The sequence below is a fragment of the Taeniopygia guttata genome, chromosome 1 (assembly GCF_048771995.1).
Source record: "Taeniopygia guttata chromosome 1, bTaeGut7.mat, whole genome shotgun sequence".
Lineage (NCBI taxonomy): Eukaryota > Metazoa > Chordata > Aves > Passeriformes > Estrildidae > Taeniopygia > Taeniopygia guttata.
In genome coordinates, this window is record NC_133024.1 from 86,746,659 (window position 1) to 86,767,412 (window position 20,754).

At 36.1% G+C, this 20,754-nt stretch overlaps 2 long non-coding RNA genes across 2 annotated transcripts in view; one reads left to right on the forward strand and one right to left on the reverse strand.

The window, feature by feature from the left end:
* The window catches only part of LOC116808616 (uncharacterized), a 164,590-nt gene that overhangs the window by 51,356 nt on the left and 92,480 nt on the right, over positions 1-20,754 (reverse strand). The gene's annotated exons all lie outside the window — the stretch shown is intronic.
* Positions 4,692-20,754, forward strand: part of LOC115496166 (uncharacterized) — a 51,570-nt gene continuing 35,507 nt past the window's right edge. The window contains exons 1-2 of the long non-coding RNA XR_012057205.1: positions 4,692-5,365; positions 17,949-18,192. This is a non-coding gene — a long non-coding RNA (uncharacterized lncRNA). The remainder of the gene's footprint in view (positions 5,366-17,948; positions 18,193-20,754) is intronic.

A 20,754-nucleotide genomic window follows, 5' to 3' on the forward strand; every position in this document is an offset into this window, starting at 1 on the left:
TACACACAAGCAAAACCCAACACAATGTATTTGTTTCAGGTTTCCAAGATGATAAGGATTAAACCACAAATGACCCAGAACTATGAGTCTTAGTAATTTTTAAATAGTTCCAAAATTTCTTCAAAGTTCATCCATCCTAAAAGGGAGAAGTGTGTTCTGATCACATCTATCTTCTTCCCTGTTTCTGCTCTTTTTCTCATGTGTGTTGATTAAGACTAGATAAAAATCCAGTGTGCTCAAGCCTAATTCACCTGAATTACTTCAGTAGAAATTTCAATCCCTTTCTTATAGGCTGTAGCTTTTGGAGAAGTAAGAAAACTATTTTGGTCTAGATAGAGCCTTGTTCATTGCTCAGCCACTGTTATCTTAATTCCTTGTAATTTTTTTGTTTTACAGCTTCCTCTGAATATTACTGCAAATGCAGGAAGACTGATGTAATTTACGTAAGTGAAATCAATTCATGTTATTCAGATACATGCAAGATTTGTTTAATATTTATATAAAATAATGCAAATGTTTCGTAGATGTTGCCAATATGTTTACTACAAAGTTAAAGATTCTTTTCCTGGGAAGATTACTGGTAGAGCTGTGCTAAGGCTTAAAATACATGAACAAAGCTTTGTCTGTAGAAGAGAGTAGAATAGGATAGGCAGACAGCCAGACAGCCAGACTGACTAAACTAAGCTATTGAAGGGATATAGATAAAGCAGTATCACTAACAAGTAGTGAAGGCAGAGCTCTAATTTTTAAGGCTTTGTATTATTAGACTCAATCATGTCTTGAAGAGGAAAACAAGTCATCAGGATACAAAACTCTGAATCAGTCAGTAAGGCACCAGGACTAACAGATATCAGTTAGACAAGAAAGTGATGGCTCATGTAAACTTTGAAGGAGAGAGATGTTCTGGTACCCTTTTTCGAATGTGCTCGCTATCGAGGAAGAATGAAATTTAGGAGGCCTTTCTTATACTGAGACAGAGACAGGAATAGTTACAGTTAACATTGGTAATAATGCACTGTTGTCAGAGACAGAAGAACCCTAAATATGACATAGTCAGTGGGCTCCAGGAGGAAAATGGAAATTTCACTTTCCTGTGAATAGTAAAGAGTTTGTTAATCAGTTACACCCAGAATAACTTTTAGTATTTGAATAGTTCTACTTGCTGTACTGGGATGAATCATGTGAGTGTTGCTACCCACGGGGCATGTCATGAATTATTCCACTAATTAATGAACTGACCATTAGGAAGTAAGTTTCTTGCACAGATTCAAGTATACAGGTTTTAAAATGTAGTTTATGAGTAAACCTTAAAGGAAACAATTTTCTAAATATAGATTAAAAAAAAAAAAAAAAGCCAAATCCCATAGCAAAACACAGAGGGGAAAAAAACAACCCAACAAAGAAGCCCACTTACCCTCTGGATTTCCCCTTCCATTCCTTTCTTTATTGGAAAAAATCTGCAAGTTCTGTGGGGCACCTGAAGATTGATGATATAACCCCAGAAAAACTATGACTACACTTGCAGCTCTCTCCTAAGCAAAATGGAGTGGCCTGCCATGACACACATTATTTAGTATGGATGAAATGTTCTGGACATTACTTAGACTGATCTAACGTTCATCCAGAGTCACAATGTTGGAGGAGTAGTAATCATGAGCATTGGTGCATGGAGAACTCGTTTATCACTACAGAACCACGAAAGAAAGAGCCCATTTGAATCTTATTTTCAAGTGTGCTTTGAAGCGCTAAGGTTAACAAATCCTTTAGTCACATACTGTACAGCCCTAATCGAAGCTCTTTCTGCTTGGTCCTGCGGAGTATGTCTTTTTGAATGAACCCCCTACAGAAATAAAAGGGACAGTGTAACTCTGAAGCTGCACTTCTCTTTGAAACTGCTCTACCTGCTTTTGTGATGAGTAGTCCTATGACAACCACAAATGACACAGATGATTTTCTTGGTTGTTCAACATGTGTATTGGACAGGTCTTTCTATATAGATAGTGTCACTCTTTTCCTTGGTAGTATATGTCTTTTGCTTAGAGACCACCAAGAACAGACTTATTTTAAAAATAATACTGAAGAACATTGGCAGAAACAGCAGGGAAGGCATAGACCTACCTCAAATGATTTTCTGTTATTATTCAAACTAACTTTTATCTCAAACCAAATTCAAACCTCAAAAGATCTGTCAGATTAAATTTTTTAAACAATGCTCAATAGAAGCTTTTTTATAAGCTTTGTTTCATCCAGAACAAAGATAGTATTGCAAGAACTCTGTAATAAAACTTTACTATTTAAATTCCTTCCTCAGTTCTTTGGGATCAAGAGGCCTGACTAATATCTGAAAATTTGGGATTGAAGTCAGAGAAAAACTCTTATTCATGCTCCAGACTTCATTTCACTTTTATCACTAAGAATCTGTTTGACATCACTGTTTTATTTGCTTCCTCTCTTCTGTAACTGAGGATATTTAGCAAAGAAAATACCTTTGAGAGGGAAAAAAAAAAAAAAGAAGAAGACTCTTAATTGTGCTTTGGTAAAATTTTACATTTATTTGAAATTACTGGCTGAGCATATCAGCTGTCTTTGCCCAGCACTATGTTGCATATCTTGTACCTAAAGATGACCTCACCCTGGTTTTATATCAAATAAAATTTCACTTTATTAGTTAGCCAAAGATACAGCACAAATGGCTCCCCTTCCTTTTCTTTCATTCTTTTCTCCTATCTTACTACTTCCTCTCTCTTTTTTAGTTCTATACTATTTTTCTTCCTTTTAAGGATATTCTGTCATTATTTCATGTTATTCATTTTATTCACCACTGAAGAAATAGGTATTTTTGAATTAATTTTATGCCTAGCTCTCAGATAGGTCAGGTGAAAAGGGCACAGAATTTAGTGGGAAACACTCAGGAGTGCAATTCTGACATGATGACTGCACAGCTTTTGGTCAGACTGTTCTTGTGAGTGAGAAAATGTGCTTACCAAACTAACAGCCTCTACAGAAGCACTCAAGTTGAGAGCTGACTCATGTACTGATTTTGAGATCATGGCTGTGTTACCTGGGGAATCAAAAAACCCACTTCCATTATTGTTTTGCAAATCTCATTCTTCAGAGTTTAATGGAAAATCAGTTGTATGAGCTTTTTCACCCTGAAATGGTGTCACTTTACAAGTGGTAATATAATTAATGTTAATTGTGAGTGTTTGGCCTGTGCTAAAAAACATAAAAATTTATATAGATGGTAAGTATCATCGAGTACTTTTGGAAACATTTGTTTTCCCTGGGGCTGTCTCTGGCAATTAATTTCTTGGGGCACATTTTCAAAAAGCACCTTTTAGGACAGCTTTCTCAAAGAAAAAACTGAATCTAAGCTTCAGAGCTGATAAATCCTCTAGAGAAACCTATACCAAAGAGGAGCTTTTTGTTTCTAGAAGAGGAAAGGACCTGTCTAGCTATATTCTGGACAGGACCATAATGCCAGCATCTCTAAACAAACAAATGTAAAAAGAAACACTTTGTTAATTTTAATTCCACTTTCTTTTCAAGGCACAGTATCCTCTGACAAAAAGAGGGTATCACCAACCTGCATTTCAGGGTTGAACGATCATATTAACACCTAAAGCTGGAAGAGATCATTTAGTCTTCTCTGTTATGTACTACACACCATTAAGTTTCACAGAAATGAACTGTTCCTTCACTGAAGCCAAAAGCTTGAGTTTCACTGAAATAGTGTCTCCAGAAGGGAACAGGTGATAACAGGATACTCAGTGTCCAGAGCCCTGCATGGCAGATGATAAAATGCATTACGCTTGTGTATTCCTACGAAAAGTGGAGACAAACCAGTCTCTTCACTATTAAATGCTGTTCTCGTCATGTGAGCTAAGTAAAGTTTTCTACACTAAACTGGATTTATTCCATACAGTTGAAGGTGTCCAGGGAACTATTTAAACTATTTAACTCTCTAAAGGAGACATCTACCAGTACTTGTCAGCTCAGCTACATCCTGGCCTTCCTGAGCTGTCTGGATTGGCACAGGCCATAGAGGAAACCACTAGCTTACATGTAGACTTATATTTGAAATCCAAAACCCCATAGCAAACTGAAGAAAGTTTCTTGGGAATTCCATATTCTGTGCTGCAGAGAGAAATAAACTCAGCCAATACACATTTTTAGAGAAATACTTTCCTTACACTAAGGATAGCAATCCTAGCAAAAGTAAAGATAGGAATATGTCTGGTCAATTGACAAGTCCTTCCAAGCATTTGAGGATAACTGTTTGAGCCTACCGGCAGGAGATTTCATTGTAGCTTGTGTCATAAGGTGAAGTCAAATATATCTTGATGACAACGCAAAGCTTCCCAGTCTTCTGTATGAAAAGGGAATGAAGAAAGAGCATCGCAAGTGTCTGTTGACAGGTGCCAAAGGTGAGAAGAGTGAAAACACAGCCATGTAATCAGAAAACTCTGGCAGCTTTTCTTGTGGAAACATTATTCAACACCAGCATTTTGAAAGATTTAATTTGAAAGTTGTCGGGCAATGGCTGCTCTATTTACGTCTACTAAGCCATTACAGTGTTTGCCTTCTCCAGTAGGATGCTGAGTCTTATTTCAAGGCTGAAGATAATATTATCTTCTCACTAATATATCTTTTAATATCTCTACTAGTTAGACTGAAAAGAACTTCACCATCCCCAATATTGTTTATACCTTTCTATAAACAGTGTTCAATTCTTTCTTAGCAGCCTTTTTGAAAAATTGAGTACGTTGAGCTACTCGACTTCTCATTGTAAGAAATATTTTTCAGCTCTTATCTATCTGAAGGAATCAGCTTTTTTTTCCCCTTGTACTTGTTATTTTTTATTTATTTCCCCCTTTTTATATAATCATTTTTTAAAACTTTTTTTAATAAAAAATTGCAATACATGTGCAAGTGACATTTTTTAGTATCTGGGTATTGGCAGTTGGATTTTACTAGCATTTGCACTTTTTTATTTACTAAATTTACCTGTATATGTGATAAGGCATGCTAAGAAATAACACATGGTGAATTGCTTCCATGGTTTTCACATCTGTATTTTCGTTGTGTATGAAAGCACATATATCCTGTGTGTAAGATTCCGGTAAGCTCATTGTATCACTGTGTACTGTTGCAGTCTATGTGTGGAGTCTCCAGTAGTTCTGTGTGAAATAAAATACACTCGGTCATTGCTTTCTACTAAAGAATAATTTTCATGATTATTTTACAGGACTTTAAATCGCAAATAAAATTCAATGAGTAGACCACAATGTATTTTTAAAAATCTACTAAGTTTGTGTTTTCAGTATCAGCAGCCAAGATCCTGGAGCTGTTTCAAATGATTCAGGTGAGTAGGAAAGAAATTCAAGCTAGGACTGTTTTTGTAAATATTTTGTAGACATTTTAAAATATGTATTTCCTGTCATTGAAGGACCATAATATTTGTGTTTTCCCAAATAAAATATCAAATAGCTCCCACTCCTATTATCTTTTTTTTCATTGTTTCTCAGACATACAAATGATTGGATATTTTAGACATTTGGGAAGCTTTAGAGAAGTGTGACTCTCAACAATGAACTCAATGAATTTAGCCCAAATAGGATAATCCACCTTTAAAGGTGCCTAAATTAAATAGGTAGATCTATTTTCAGAAGGCTTTTTGTCATGATAAAACCTTACTGGCCTGGGTTGAGCCATTCTGTAGAATAACTAGATGGATATTTCCCTGTAATTTTACATGTGGTAGAAATACTTTTTAAAGTATGTAAGTATGTACAGTATGTAAGGGATAACCAAATAAAAATTAAAGAAAAGCATTGAGGACAATTGAGCAATAATTCAGCCATTAAGTGACTAAATTATAAAAACATCTATTAAAGCAGAAAGCAAATTATAGTCACACTTTCTTTCACACTTCAAACAACTAAAAGCTCTTCTGCGTAGAGAATAGCTACTGGCAGAGGACTGGAACACAGGAAGCTCCCCCTATGCAGGACGGGATTGAATGCAATAGTATACTGTGCAGTCAGAAAAATAGAATATTGCTGAGCTCATGCAAACAAAATCAAGACTGCACACAGCTTCACTGTGCAAGACAATCACAAGGGATAGATTAAAAAAAAAAATCTGGCCTCAACTCAACAGAAATTGATTCAAAAACCTGTCTCAGTGCAATAAACCTAAGTCTTGTCTCCAGTTTCTCAGTAATTAACTAGTCAAAAGTCAAACAATTTTTATGGCAGAAATTTTTGGAGGTTCTGAAAGAAAAATTATTCCAGGATTCTGAGTGGCATAATGTGCCATCTGAGGTTGAACATTTGATGGGACCTGGTGAGATCAAAGAACTGGAAAGAAAAACTATGGTGAATACATAGGAATGAGCTCCAATTACAAGCTGGACAGTCCCTAAACTTAACACAGCTTAAGCACAGCTGGAGATGGCATTGCTGCTCTTTACTTTAGAAGAAACACCACCAAGATGTCTTGAACCAGAGACACAGGCTCTTGAGGCTCAACCCTGTAGGCCTGACAACACGCTGTGTGTCAGGATGAAGCCTATGGAAATGTCCCAGAGTGAGAAATTAATTAACCAATGTCATGCTGCTGCTGGCACGGGCTTCTGGTCTCAACCTGCTTCTTGTCTGAAAAATGCAACCTGCAGCTGCCTACGTCTGGTTACTTAATTTCTATCCAAAACAGTCATCCTATACACAATTATATCCTTTCATTAGGAGGGAGCTAGAAGTTATAAAACCTGAGCCCTTGGAAACTAGTTTCTGGACTGAATAAATTCTTGATAAGTCTTTCAGTCTATTCTGGCACCTATAAGTTCCCAAAACCCAAGGGTGTAGTCACATTCTATTTAAGCTGGTGCAATTGCTGTGGAAAATGTCAGCCCCAACCTTCACAGCCTCCCTTCATTTAGATTCTCATTCCCTGAAACTGTAGAAAGCTAAGTCCAAAATAAAACCGGGTGATCCAGCCATTTTCATTATCACCATGTGGAAAATAGAGGAAATGCCTGGCCCAAAGAGAAGATGATTAAAGGAGCAGAAAAGACCATCTTGGCCTAAGTGAGGTCAAGTTAAATAGAGTGCAATACTTCAGCCTGATTACTCATCTGCTTCCTCTAAAAAATGAGGAATTATGCAAGCTCTTTTGTACACACATCAAGGATGAAGTCATCTTTAACCCCATAGCAAGAACTAGCAACTAGCTTAAGTTACAGTGCAGGATTTGTGCTGTCCAAGACAAACAAGGGCCACAAGCAAACACCAGCCTCATCTTATTCTTTTCCCATGTATTGTAACGGAAGCTTCCTCTCCTGTCTAAAGGAATTTCAGAGGAAGAATTTTGAAGTGTTGCCTTCTTACCACTTGAGTTCTTAGTGGTGTCAGTGAAATTATGTGGATCATTAAGGCTTGTCTTGTTGAGCTTGACTTTGCCATAAGTATGTTGGCTGAAGTGTTACATTTGTACTTTGATGTTCAGACCCTTTTTTTTAATCGGAAGCCATTCAATCATTCATGGGGATTTTTGTATCAATCTCCATTGCAGCTGGAAACAGGTGTCAGGCTAATTCAATGTTTTTTTTGGGGTAATAATATATAGCTCAATATGGTAATCAATAATGTCTCCGGGCCCAAAGATCTGCGGTGTTTCTGTTGTCCTGTTTCTCTTAGTAAGCAGAAAGACCAAAACACTCACCAGAAGTTAAGGTTATTTTAAAGAAAAAGTAATTTAACAATGTTTCTAATAGAGATTTAAATAGAGAGGGACTCAAAACTGGTCTAGCTGAAAATGATAAATAACATAATGCTGAGTATTGCAATTTTTTTTTTTTCTTTCAGTAAAGCAATTATCTTTGGATCCTGGATGACATTAGACCACTTGAGTACATTCATTTCATAAAATACAGGGAATTTACATAGTTGGAAGCTTGCACATTGAACTCAATATTGTGTAATCTTGAAATGTTAACTTTTTCAAGCCATGTAGTCACTCTATATGGAAGACTAGGTGATATTTCTGCTCCAGTAACCTTCTCAAGTCTCAGCAAATAAACTCGGCAGGGGTTAACCTGCAGGATGTCCGTAACTGAGCAGAATTTCTCCTCATCCATAGTGATAAAAAAAATCAGCAGAATTTTCTTCTTTTCATATGTAAGAGAGTGTGAAGTCTTCAAAAATGCATAAAGAGAGAGCTGGAGTGCAATATACTTTGTCATAATTTGTCCTCCTGTGCTGGATGAATATAGTGCTGAGGGACTGGTAGATATTTTAAGATCCAGTTCTTCCTTTTTTTTTTTTTTTTTTTTTTTTTTTTATTTTTTATTTTTTTTTTTTTTTTTAATTAGAAGACATTGTAAGTGGTCTTCCTTGGTACACAGCCCTTGATTTCTATCTGCTTAGGAACTCTAGATCAGAGAAAAATTTCCTTTTAATTAAGACTTTAAGGATACTTGCCTTATAAGAGGCCTAACACTAATCTCTGTTCTAAAATTCTCTTACAAGCACATTTTGATTTATTTTGCTAAAGTTTCTATCAGCTTAAACTTCTGAGATTTCTGTCTAGATTAAAATTATAGGTGACATGTATATATGTGTGCATATACATCATGGGAAACTTGCACTGCTTTTGAAGAAACTCTTAATTCTCAGCCTTGGCACTGAATATAGAATTCCAATCCAGAATGCTGATGAGAACGTGCCTTTCTAAGTAGCCGTCCTTACCCCAGCAAGTTGCAATCAGGCCTATTATGAAGTTATGCCTTTGCTATTCTATTCGATTATCATTATATTTACTGCTTGTGATATAGCTGCTTTCCAGATTGGGAATCATTTATTACAAATACAGTCACAATATAATTCCTATTCTCCAAATCCGCTTGGTTAGACTTAAACTATTACCTACTGGCACTGCAAAAAGAATAGACTCACTAGCATATTCACAAGTCTCTTCCTTCTCTGTAATTTCTATTTGCTAATCTCCAAAGTCTCATAAATGGTTATGAGCCAGAAAACTTACACCAGGTGTGGATTATTTGCTACTTAGCACTTTTCACTAGACTTTTTTTATTGCATTTAAAGTCTACGAGAAAGAACAAAGAAACTATGGCATCAGCTTATGACGGCAAGTTGTACATTGCAATTTTCTGAAGAAATTGGTTTATGAACCAGTGTGTTTGTAGGTCAAAAGAGCTTTGTCTAACTATTGAATAGTTACGAGTAACGAATATATTTGCAAAAGTCAGTATTGCCTCTCAAATTATTTGTAAGCAAAATAAAAAAATGAACTGGCTAAATTCACAGTGAATATTATTTGCAATGAATAATTCAACCACTACTAATTATTTAGCACCTGTAGAGGAAAAAGAGAGAAATAGATATGCTAATATGATGTTGCCTCTTTTCTGTCTAACTATCAGATATTGATGTGGAGAAGGGCAAATGTCTGTCACACTGCACACTTACTGGCAGATGTGTTATGAGCAAGGGAAGAGGACTTAATTTGCCAAAATTATCCATCTATATGTCTGTGTGCACATTCATACAGAAATACTCACATATTATTTCTATATGTTTAATAAGTGTGTTGCATGTGAACTTTTATCATTGCTCAACAACTCTGAAATGCACATGTTGACTGTGGACATGCCGGACACACACACACGCACACACATATATGTGTATAAACTACCTCAATTTTTCACATGCGATTACGTAGATGCAGAATACAAATCCTTGTTTACTTGGGTCACCACATTGCAGGTATCCAATATGTCTTTCCATGTAGAACTATTATGTTTGCTCTATTTTAGCTATTTGGCTTTATTGGACAATTAGAACAGAATATGAAAGGCAAAAATCTCAATGATCTTGTGAAAAGTATTGCCTATATACTATACTTTTGTCATTAAGGGGCAGCACATGCCCATAGTCTACCTTATACAACTCAGTTTGTTCTGTGATATAATGCTGGATTTTGTAGAATGAGGTAAACAGTCAATGGCTTATTTGAAAATTGCTAACTGTGTTGTGATAGACAATCAGTTGACCACATGCTATACCCATTACAGTTGGCACACATATGGATTGTTTCCTGATGTTTCTTAACATTTGCATTCACACAGAATTCTTCCATGCATTTTCATTAAAGCAGCACCCAAAGAGTAGTATGGTTTCTTATCTTTTATTAAGAAAAGAATTATTATTTGATCATATTATTCCAAAACAAGTGTTCTGCCATTGGCACCTTGTTCTAAGAAGTTCCAGAGAGAGAGAGAGACTTACATTTTATACAGTGAGACCATTTGCATTGCAATAAATACATAATTTACATTGTAAAGAGAAGCACAGATTTTTGTTTGCTCTGAACAACCCAGGAATTCATGTGCTGTGAGTACCTCAAGTAGACTGACATACTGGCTTTTGTCCCTTTTGTTCTAAGGAGGTGGGAGCTGCAGTGCAGTAGTAGGATGCACTAGGACAGGATTTTCTAAACTAGATGAAGAGAAGATTCATTTAAATGGCAATGCATAGCCAGCAGAATACCTTTTATTTTTCCTAACTGGATCACGAGATTTTGAAAATGGATGTGTGAAATAGAGAAATTGATTTTAAGGTTTGTGAAATCTGGATGTTATAAGGACTTATCTGAAGAAATATAGAAATGGATTATCAACTTCCAGGTAGTTGTACAGGACTGTATTCCCACAGCCCCAATACCAGCAAAATTAGGTGTAATCTATGGCAGAGAAAACTTAGTATTTTGTCACATAGGTTTCAGTGTGTTTGCTTTTTTTCCTAAAATTTGAATCATGGAGAAGAAAAAGTGACCCAGGTTCTCTGTGAACATGAGTAATTCTGTGATCCTGTGATGGTTTTCGCCCGTCCTTAGTAACCTCAAAATTTCCCTAAATTAAAAAGTATGGTTGTGATTCCAAAGGGAAAACAGTGCCTGATGACTGCTGAAAGCAACTTCTAGAAAAATAGTACTGAAGAATGCTCATCCAGTTTGACCTACAGAACAGGAAGTTCTGAAATGTTACATTTTTGAAGCTAAGGAGATATCCATGAGTGCTATGTTTCAGCTCCATTGTGCCAGTAGCCTTCCTCATGGAGGAGGTTCTGGCCCAGAATGTTTAATTTTGAATTTTTTTTTCCTTCTTCTGTTACCAATATTTTAATATATTTTAATATAATGCTGCGGTTGGTTTTTGTTTCATGACAGAGTTGAACTTTCTCAGATTCAGGATGAGTCTTGAGAAAGGAAGTTCTTACATCATTGCTACACTTATTGGAGACCAAGGACAACCTCAGGGCTATTTATCTTTGGAATTGTCTGTAAATGCAGCAACAATTAAAATTGTGAAAAAAGACTGAAAATTATATGCATTTTCTTATGATGAGTGCTTTTGTTGCTCCTCCAGGTGACCTAGCACAGACAAGGATAAAGTGCTTAAAATAAACCTGGATATAAAATAGATTTACAAGGACCTCTCCCTTTTTATTTTTCTCAGATATATCATATCTGTGCACCATCAGGGAAGCTTTCCCACTACTTCAGATTTCAAAGCTACAGGTGGTCTGCAAGCATGGCACTTCAAAGAGTGTTTTGATTAAATGAAACAATGTTTTTATAATATGGATCTTAGATCTTTGAACTTTTTTCAGATCAATTCAGCCAACAAAGATTCAATTAGGTGAGATCAGAAGACCCGCTTCCATCCTCTGTTTTCATCTGTTGTTCAGCCCTATCTTTTCAAAGAGGTTTAATACAAAACCAGGGCCAATCATTTATTTTAATGAGTACCACAATCATAATGATCGTGGTGGTGACGATGGTCCTTGTACTAATAGTAATAAAACACATTTACAGCTGGCAGTACTGTTTGCTTAAAAAAAACCTCCAGAAAAAAAACAAAACCAACAAAGAAACCAAACCCAACTTATATGGCCTAAGTATTTTAACTGAATTAGCACATGTTGGCACAAGCTGGGTCTGTATCCGCTACTGAAGCTGATTTAACTGTATGTATCTTGTGGGTTTTTTTTTCTTCAGTGAAAGAAAAACTGATCCTAACAGTTTTAAACTTGTTAATTCAAACCATATGTCATAAAGCCAGTATCCATATGGTGCAACACCACCTTATATTTACAGGGTGCTGCTTTTCCAAACATTATTCTAAAAGCTTTATTTGCCCCAAATGTAATAGGTGGTACTGGGCTCCTGAATAGGGCTTTTAAAATACCTCAAGTGTCTAAATCACATGCTGATATAGCAAAACACTCTGATTATTAAAAGCTAATTACAGCCTATTTTATTGGCAAAAAGGTGCTAATCAAGTCCTTGACTGAGAGTGTATGCTTAAGAGAAGAAAAGCATGCTGTCAATCCTCATGGCAACAAAAGATATGTGTAGAAAAAAAAAATCCATCACCTAGTAGAGAGACTTTTACAATTTGATCTTACATGGTTGATTGTCCAAAACTATGGCAGGTTTAGAGAGGGGAGGTAGCCTCTGCTCTTTGTGTCCCTTAGAAAGAAAATAGAAGAAACATCTGTATTTCTGAAGCAAAATTGAAATGGAAAGACTGAAGAAGGTTAAAGAGATTGTTGAGTTTAACCTTTTTTTTGCTTCTATCTACCTCGAAAAGAAATTGATGTCAAAATATTGTTGAATGTCTATATTCACTATAGAAAAAGCTGAAGAACTGCACTGGATGCTTTTTGGGGGTCTTTGAGGTCTATAGCACTTTAGTCTGTTTACTTGATTTCATCCTTCTTACTCAGGCACTAGAATCTACTTCCCTTCTTACCCACCCATCTTAGCACCAACTCACTCTCTACGCTGCAAAGCCTTACCAAATGGCAGATGGAATGGATGTGCAGCTTCTTCAGCTTTTCTGGTGGAACAAGGTGAACCTTAGGCAAGCTTATCTGATAGACAATCTTAAAATGGAGCTTCAGGCAGATGGCATGTGATTATCAACACTTAATTGCTTGATGTATGAAAAAAAGAGTTGCTATGTTGAAGCACATGTCATCTATAACTTGTTCTAGGTTTTTTCTTTACATACAGTGACAAAAAAATATTCCATATTACTGATGAGGAATGGTTTACAAATTCCAGTTCTTTCCATCTTGCTCAATAGATGCTCATTCCAGCCCCTGTATAAGCTGTAAAGGTTTACGTTGGAAAACATTGCAGAGTGTGCACATGTATCAGTCAGAAAGGAACCCTACAGCCAGGGTGAGGATGGTAGATTGAAACCATTATCACTCATCATTTCTCACATGTGTAAGCCTGCTTCACAGTCAGTCTCTCTTGGCTTGCTCTTCTATTTGTGTGCTTTATGGTTAAAGTGAGACTTTTTTGCTCCTGCTAGGAAGGTTCTTGCCTGTGTGATTTTAAAAGCTATAGAAATATATAATTTTCTGTAGAAGGACCCACAAACCACAAACAAGCCTTAAACTATTGACACATGTGAAATCAAATTCTCTGATAATTTATACCACAGTAAATAAATCTATCATAGTGGATCTAGAATAGCTCCAAACTGTTCTCTGAGTCTATGATTGGCATTGAGGGAGCTACTTCTGGCTTCTCTCTGGTGAAGCTGGAGACAGAATTTGACCATAGAAACATTATTATTTAGCTTATTAATCACCAAGGAAACTTGCTAGCAGAGCAATCCTACCAGTTTTCATTATTTCATTTATAATCTCATTAGAAACGGAATTCTAAATTGCATGCAGAGAATTCAGCAGGAAGAAAACAGACAGCATTTAGCAAGCAGTCCAACCTATTTCCAGTCTAATAAGTTAATAGCAACATTCTTACAGAAGCTCATGCGAATAAAAGCAAAATACAATAGCATTCTGAAATGAAAAAGAGAAAGAGAAGCACATAAATTAATGAAATAGTTTCATGTATAATGCCACTGGTTAAGAAAAAATGCTTATTGCTTTCACCAGTCTCCCAGTTAGATGAAGCTACCAACCAATTAACCTTCAGAGTACACAAGGCTTTCTTAATACAATAGTTGTGAATGGAACAGTGTAAGAATGATGCATTATCTATCATTTGAATACATGCTGAAGAGAATGAACTCAAATAAAGAAACCAAGCTCAAGATATAAACCAAATATAAATGTTAACATATGCCTACTTGTTCAAAAGAAACTGCTGAGCCTACCATATGATGTAGTGCCACCTTTACTTAAATATGGTCTCTAACCAAGACACAGGAAAATGCTATGATTTATGATGGCAGATTAGCTAAGTGATTATTTCAGTCAGGGAAGGTGTTCTTTCTGATAAGAGCTCAGTCAAGTTTATCCTTGTGCATCTTATATGTAAGTTTTGTTAGTTTTGTTAGCAGTGAAATTAAGAGATTTGATGCTTAAGCTACTATCAGTAGAGAGAAAATCAAAAAAGTAATGTCCTACAAACCGGTTAGATTTTTTTAAAAGTTCTGCCTCAGACTACTGCAAATCTTTCATATTTTCTTTTCTAGTCCTCCACTATATTCAAGAAACAATGGTGTCTACTAAACTACCAGGAACATACCTCAATTCTAAAGTCAGATGGAGTTGTCATCAGATATTTTAAAGGAGGTGTTTATATGGTTTTTCTTATCTCCTGAGACTTTACACCATATCAGTTCTCTGCATGGTAGCCATCTGCATGATACCTAGCTCTTCTGTGAGTGAGCTTTTGTCCTTGATAGTAGATGGCAAAAGTGCCCATTCCAGACAAAAATTATCCTGGATTTCAGACCACAGAAGTGCAATATGAGATGGCTGTGGTGACTTGCTGTCTCTACCACACACCTCCTTTCTTCAGTTCAGCAAATCACTTGATTTTTCAGCACCACCTTGGCTGCTCACTTATGGACCAGGAACACTAATAAGTCCTTTACCATACTCTTTGCTTGTCTTCTCTATAAGTTGAATGTGTTGCAGGATACTAGGAGAGTAGCTGGATCTGCAGCGTCTCTTGCAATGGAGGCTTTAGCCGGAGCCAGTAGAAAGAACTGGAATGAAAACAGTAGCTGCAGCTATAGAAATAATAATAAATAGGGGAGGAAGAGGAAGGATTATTGGCATGACTTACACATAGACTGTTTATCCTTAGCTGTTACACATCCCATGTGCCATTTGCTTTATCACAGCATTATGTTTCCTGAGATCTACATCCTTCAATAATGGTTTTACTTTGAGTTGAGGTATCTGATTGCTAGTCTTCCAAAAAAAACCTCATCTCACCAAATAATTGACATGAGAACATTTTCGTCTTCTTCCGTTCAAGTAACCAAGCTTATAGATCTCTGGGGGAAAAGAGATCCATTTGTTTAGGTTTCTTGTAATAGCTATTTCGGACTCTGGAAAGTTTAATGATACACTCTTAACTCTTATCTTTGCCAGTGTGGCTGTATAAATTATATACTTTATGAAAACATATAACTTTGATGCTATACAGGGCAGTTATTGCAATTAGGGGGAGATAGTTTTGTCTCTCAATCTGGGAAATGAAAAAGTGAAGATAAAGAAGCCAATGGAAGGTTCTTGATGGATTTGGGTAGCGTAACAACAATCTCCTCAATAAGCAGAACTGACCAGATTTGCTGGAAGGGTTCTCCATGTAACACATCAGTCTAGAGTGCTGAAGGCCCTTAACAGTTAGCTCTCCCTGCCCAAGCAGCCTCATTCTTGCTTTACCTCTGGAAGTGGAGTCCCTGGCAGGGGCAGAGAACGTGGACAGTGTTCTCTGCCCTGTGCCTGGCACAGCCAGCACAGAAACTGCACTTTGCAGGCTCATGGGGCTCCTGAGCAGCCTGGGCTTTCATCTCTGTGACACACACTGGGACTCCAGGGTCCCAGTAGCTTCCTGGGACAATTCAGCTTTTGCTGGAGAGGTGATAAATTATCTCATAATAAGCTGAGTCCTTTAGATTATATTAGGTTAACTGACCGTCAGCACTTATTTTATAACATAAATTACTTATATTGAATTGACCAGAAATTTTAGCATTTGATAAATAATTAATAATAGTACAAAAATGAAATGGGAGGTTGCATACCACTTTTCTTTATTTCACAATTTCAACTGCTGCCTCTGCTTTTTTTTTTTTTAATATAAATCCTCTGAAGTTGGTGTTATGGTTATTAATGATAGGGATAATAAAAAATTAATCAAATCTTTACAGCTTTAAATAAGAAATTGTGCCTCATTAAAGTATATAACAAACTTAAATGCACTCTTACTTGTAGAGCTTTTGTTTTCTCTTTTATTTCTTCTTTAATTTTAATAATATTTGTCTTTTAGGAATTTAAAATTTCATTATGTATAAAAGAATACACTTGCATACTCTTGTGTCAGATAAGGCTTTAGCTTAAGTGGTTATTATCCTGAGGTGCAATTTGTTTAAAAAAGTGAGAGAAACAGATTGATGTGATAAAGGCTACAATGACCTGTACAGCTGCATTCCACCTTACCAATGCAGAAATGACTCTACATAGTCCATCAAGTTAAACTATGGCTTTATGTAAGGATAAACAAGGCATTGTTTATTCATTTTTTAAATAACACAATTTTAAAATAATCAAGATAAAAAGGTCACATATTTATTAATATGTAGCACACTACTCATTACTTTGATAATATTATTCAACTGTTGCCTTTCTGCTGCTGGTCCTTTGCATTCCCTTAATATGCTCCTCTTTCTTTTTATGTGCCAAATGTTACTATGCTTTTTTGTTTTATTCAAGCAGAATATATTAACCTCTGCAAGATTTACTAGAAGGCAATAGTTTTCCTCCAGAAGCTAGAAGAAGAATTTGAAAGGAAAAAACCCAAAACCCAACACTACAAATTTATACATGGCCTCATCAGCAGCTTCTTTTTAAAATTACTTTCTAAGTAGTAAATTTTATATTGGAATCCTTATATTTATTAACTTTAAAATGCTTAAAGGCCCAGAAGAAATTTATATTTGAATCATTATAACTCATTCAGCTTCTAGTCATCTTTGACTAGGGATATACATACAAATACGGCATTTCCTTTAGGAACAAGAACATTCCCTGACAATGTCTTGAGTAATCTTGATAAGCAAATGATTATGATATTTTACTGTTAGCTTTTTTTCCAAAAGAGATGTTTATATTTCAGTGAGTCAAGCATCTTAACATTTGGCCTCTCTGGTTGATGTTATTCGAAATCCAAATGAAAGGCCTCACACATGGATGGAATAGTTTGAAAGAGCTGATGTTCATGTTTCTGGAGTTATATGCACAGATGCACAGGAGTGTAAATATGTTTTATGGATGCCTCAGACACAGTGATGTTAATGGATTTGTAGAAAAAATGCTGAAGATGAAGCACATCATTCAGGTAGAATAATTCAGTACTCTGATTCAGGTGTAAATCATTGAAGTGATGAATTGCATCACTTTTCATTAAAAATGTGAGATAAGACAACAGCAGTTGGGTTTGCTGTGATTCAACTGCAAAATGTTAAGAATATTTCTTAATCAACCATTTTAAAAAGACACAGGCTTTGTAAGCAGTTGGTAATGATACAAATTAAGGAGACTAATAACCTAATTCACACTGGAGCTGATGTTGTCACAGACATATTAAGAATTTCTAGACTCGTGGTGAATATTACCAAGGTCACAGAAAGACAATAAATTTTCTCAGTTCTAGAAGGGTTGCTGAATATCCTCCTCTCCTGATATTTGCCATCTTGTTTAAATATTTAGCATTTACTGCAGTTTGAATATCATATACTAAATTGGAATAGCTGAGACTATATGGTTAAGAGGTGCCCATCTCTTTGGATTTAGGTGAGAACAATGTGAAAATTTTCATTAACACTCATGTGACTTGCTACAGAATTTAACATCATGATTTCGTACTAGGTCCAGAAACTGACACCTTCTGGAAGAGTGTCACAGCAAGCTGCAAGCAGCAGGAGTCTCTTGGAGTGCATCAAGGTACGCTAATCCAGAATATCCTCCGCCAATGAGAGGAGATGTTTTGCTGGATCTGCTGCTCTCCACCTTAGAGGAGCTTACAGGAGAAGTCCATACTCATGGTAGCCTGAGTTGCAGTGATCATATCCTGGTGAAAATCATGATTTGAAGGGATAAGGACAGACAAAAGGTAAATATTGCCCTGTTCTTTTGAGAGTTTTAAAGTTCTTCTAAAAGTTTTTTACACCTTCTGAAGTTTACATATTTCTACTGGAATTTTCTCACTGTTCATATAAAGAATGATTGTTTTGCATTCTTCTTTGTGGGTGGAGAGAATTGATGGACTGTTGGTTTGACCAGTGTAGCTGGAGAGGTGGAAATTTCGCCCTCCAATCCACTGTCACTTTTGAAATTCTATATATAGTGGAGTCAGAAAATTAAATTTCTCATTTGGTTCTTTTCTTCCCTCTTTTGCATCTGGCATCCATGTGTGAGTTATTTTGTGTCGTAGTGTGACAGGTAAAGTCAAGTTCTTAAAATTTTCAAGAGCAAACTTTCTGTTCTTTACGGGAGTAGTAGCTGGCAGCCTTCAAGAAACTGCCTTCAGGAATGAAAAAGCGGAAAATCATTATCAGATATTTAAAGGTATTTTTCTTAGAGCACAAGAGTTCTCACTTCCCATTTTCATGAAATCATGCAAGGAAGGCAGGACATCAGCATGCCTGAGTAAGATCCTCCTGGTCAAAGTAAAATACAAGGGAAATGCATACACAGTGGAAGGAGCTACACATGTCTTGGGAAGAATACTGGGATATTGCTCAGGAGTATAGGGGTGGGATCAGAAAAGATAAGGCACAGCTGGAGATAAATTTGTCGAACTTTGTGATGAATATTAACAGGGGATTCTTAAGTATCTTAGTCACAAAAGGAGAACAAAAATATTCTGCTGCACTGGAAAATGAGACAGGCAATCTGATGATAACTGACATGGAGAAGGCTGACAACCTTTTTCCCCATTTTTCACTGTCAATTGGTTTTGCCATATCTTTCAAGCCTATGAATCTCAAGGCAGGGACTAGGGGAATGAAGTCCCCATCATAGGGAAAAATCAGATTTGTGATAATCTGAGATACCTGGCCATGGAACTCAATGACAGGCAGCCCAGGGTCCTGAAAGAACTGACAGAGGTGGCTGCTAAGCTGCTTTCCAGAATTCCTGGAAGTATTTACTAAATTCAAGAGATATTAGGTAAAAGAAATAGTTAAAACATTATATTAAATAAAAATAATTAATATTAATTTAAAAGAAAAGTAAATTGGGTTTTTATTAATCATAAAGAGATACCATAATTATAAGGAACTAAAATTTTCAGATTATATCAATATAAAAAGAATTTGAATTAGCCAGCAGCTCCATAAGGAATATTTCAAAAGCTAATGTTCAAAATAAAAATGTTTATGTTTCTATTAAGTGCAAATGTCAGAAGTGTAGTAATGGTATAAAGAGAACTGACATTAAAACTACTAAAATGGGTAAATAAAAGCAGTATCTTGATGCATTGTATTTAATTAGAGCTATGAAAATAAATAAAAATGTACTTTGAAATTAATAAAGTCCAATTTTAATAGGATTTAAACATGTTATTTTTTTAATTGTTAGAGAAGGGATACTACAAATTACTTTAAATTAATGATGTCTGAGATATACTAAATCTATGTTATTGAGCTTACTGATCAAGAAAGGTTATTTCTAGCTTCTACAAGGTTGTCTTAAGTCTTGTTTAAGCCATAACATTTCTTACACCCCTGGCAATTTGCAAAAAACACTATATCAGAAAAACTCCCTCACACCTAGAGCTTGGTTTAGAATTAAGTAGTTGTACTTTATCACATACTTTTGAGGGAAACTGAAAAAAAAATAGCTGTTTTTATGACAGTGTAAAATATACAGGGAAACGGGAATAAAGCAAGAGAGTGTTGTTCTGGCTTTCTGAATAATTACTTTATTGAGAAAGATGGCATTTGCAGTGGCTGAGAAATTATTAGCTCTGGTGATCACCAGACACAGAGCAGCTCAGTGTTTGTTGCTGCTTTTGCTTGTGGTTGCCACTGTTCTCTGTATGGAAGGAGATGGCCTCAAAGGCTAAGCCTGCCTGTGTAGTCCAGGCACATGAATGAGCTGTTCAAAGCTCTTTCAGAAGCCTTTGTGTACTTACCTCTTTCTGTTGCCTGTGAGAGTAACACTGTGCTCAATTTAGAAGAACTGATTTCACCAAATGACTAATTTTAAACACAAATCAGGCAGGTCCATCAGGCTGACTGGTACCATCATATTTACAGCAGTTTGGTTTCCAAAGAAGTTGTTAATATGTGAGCATTTAATTAGGTTATCTGGAGATTTTGTGACACCTCCAGAATGCATGTGAAAGAAAAGAGAGATATCTGGTGATACCCCCTCCTTTTCAGGTACTTACATATCTTATACCTGATAAGGTCCCCTCAATCATCTCTTCCCAAGGCTGAACAGGCCCAGTTCCCCCAGTCTTTTCTCTTGTAAGAGATACTTCAGACCCTTAATCAATTTTTTTACTCTCCACCAGACACAACACTCCAGGTGTGCCTCACAGGGCTGAGTATAGGATCACCCCCATCAACCTTCTGGCAATGCTTTTCCTAATGCTCGTGTCTTTGTTGAATTTCGGATGGTTCTTCTCTGCCCATCTCTCCAACCTGTTGAGGTCCTTCTGAAGGAC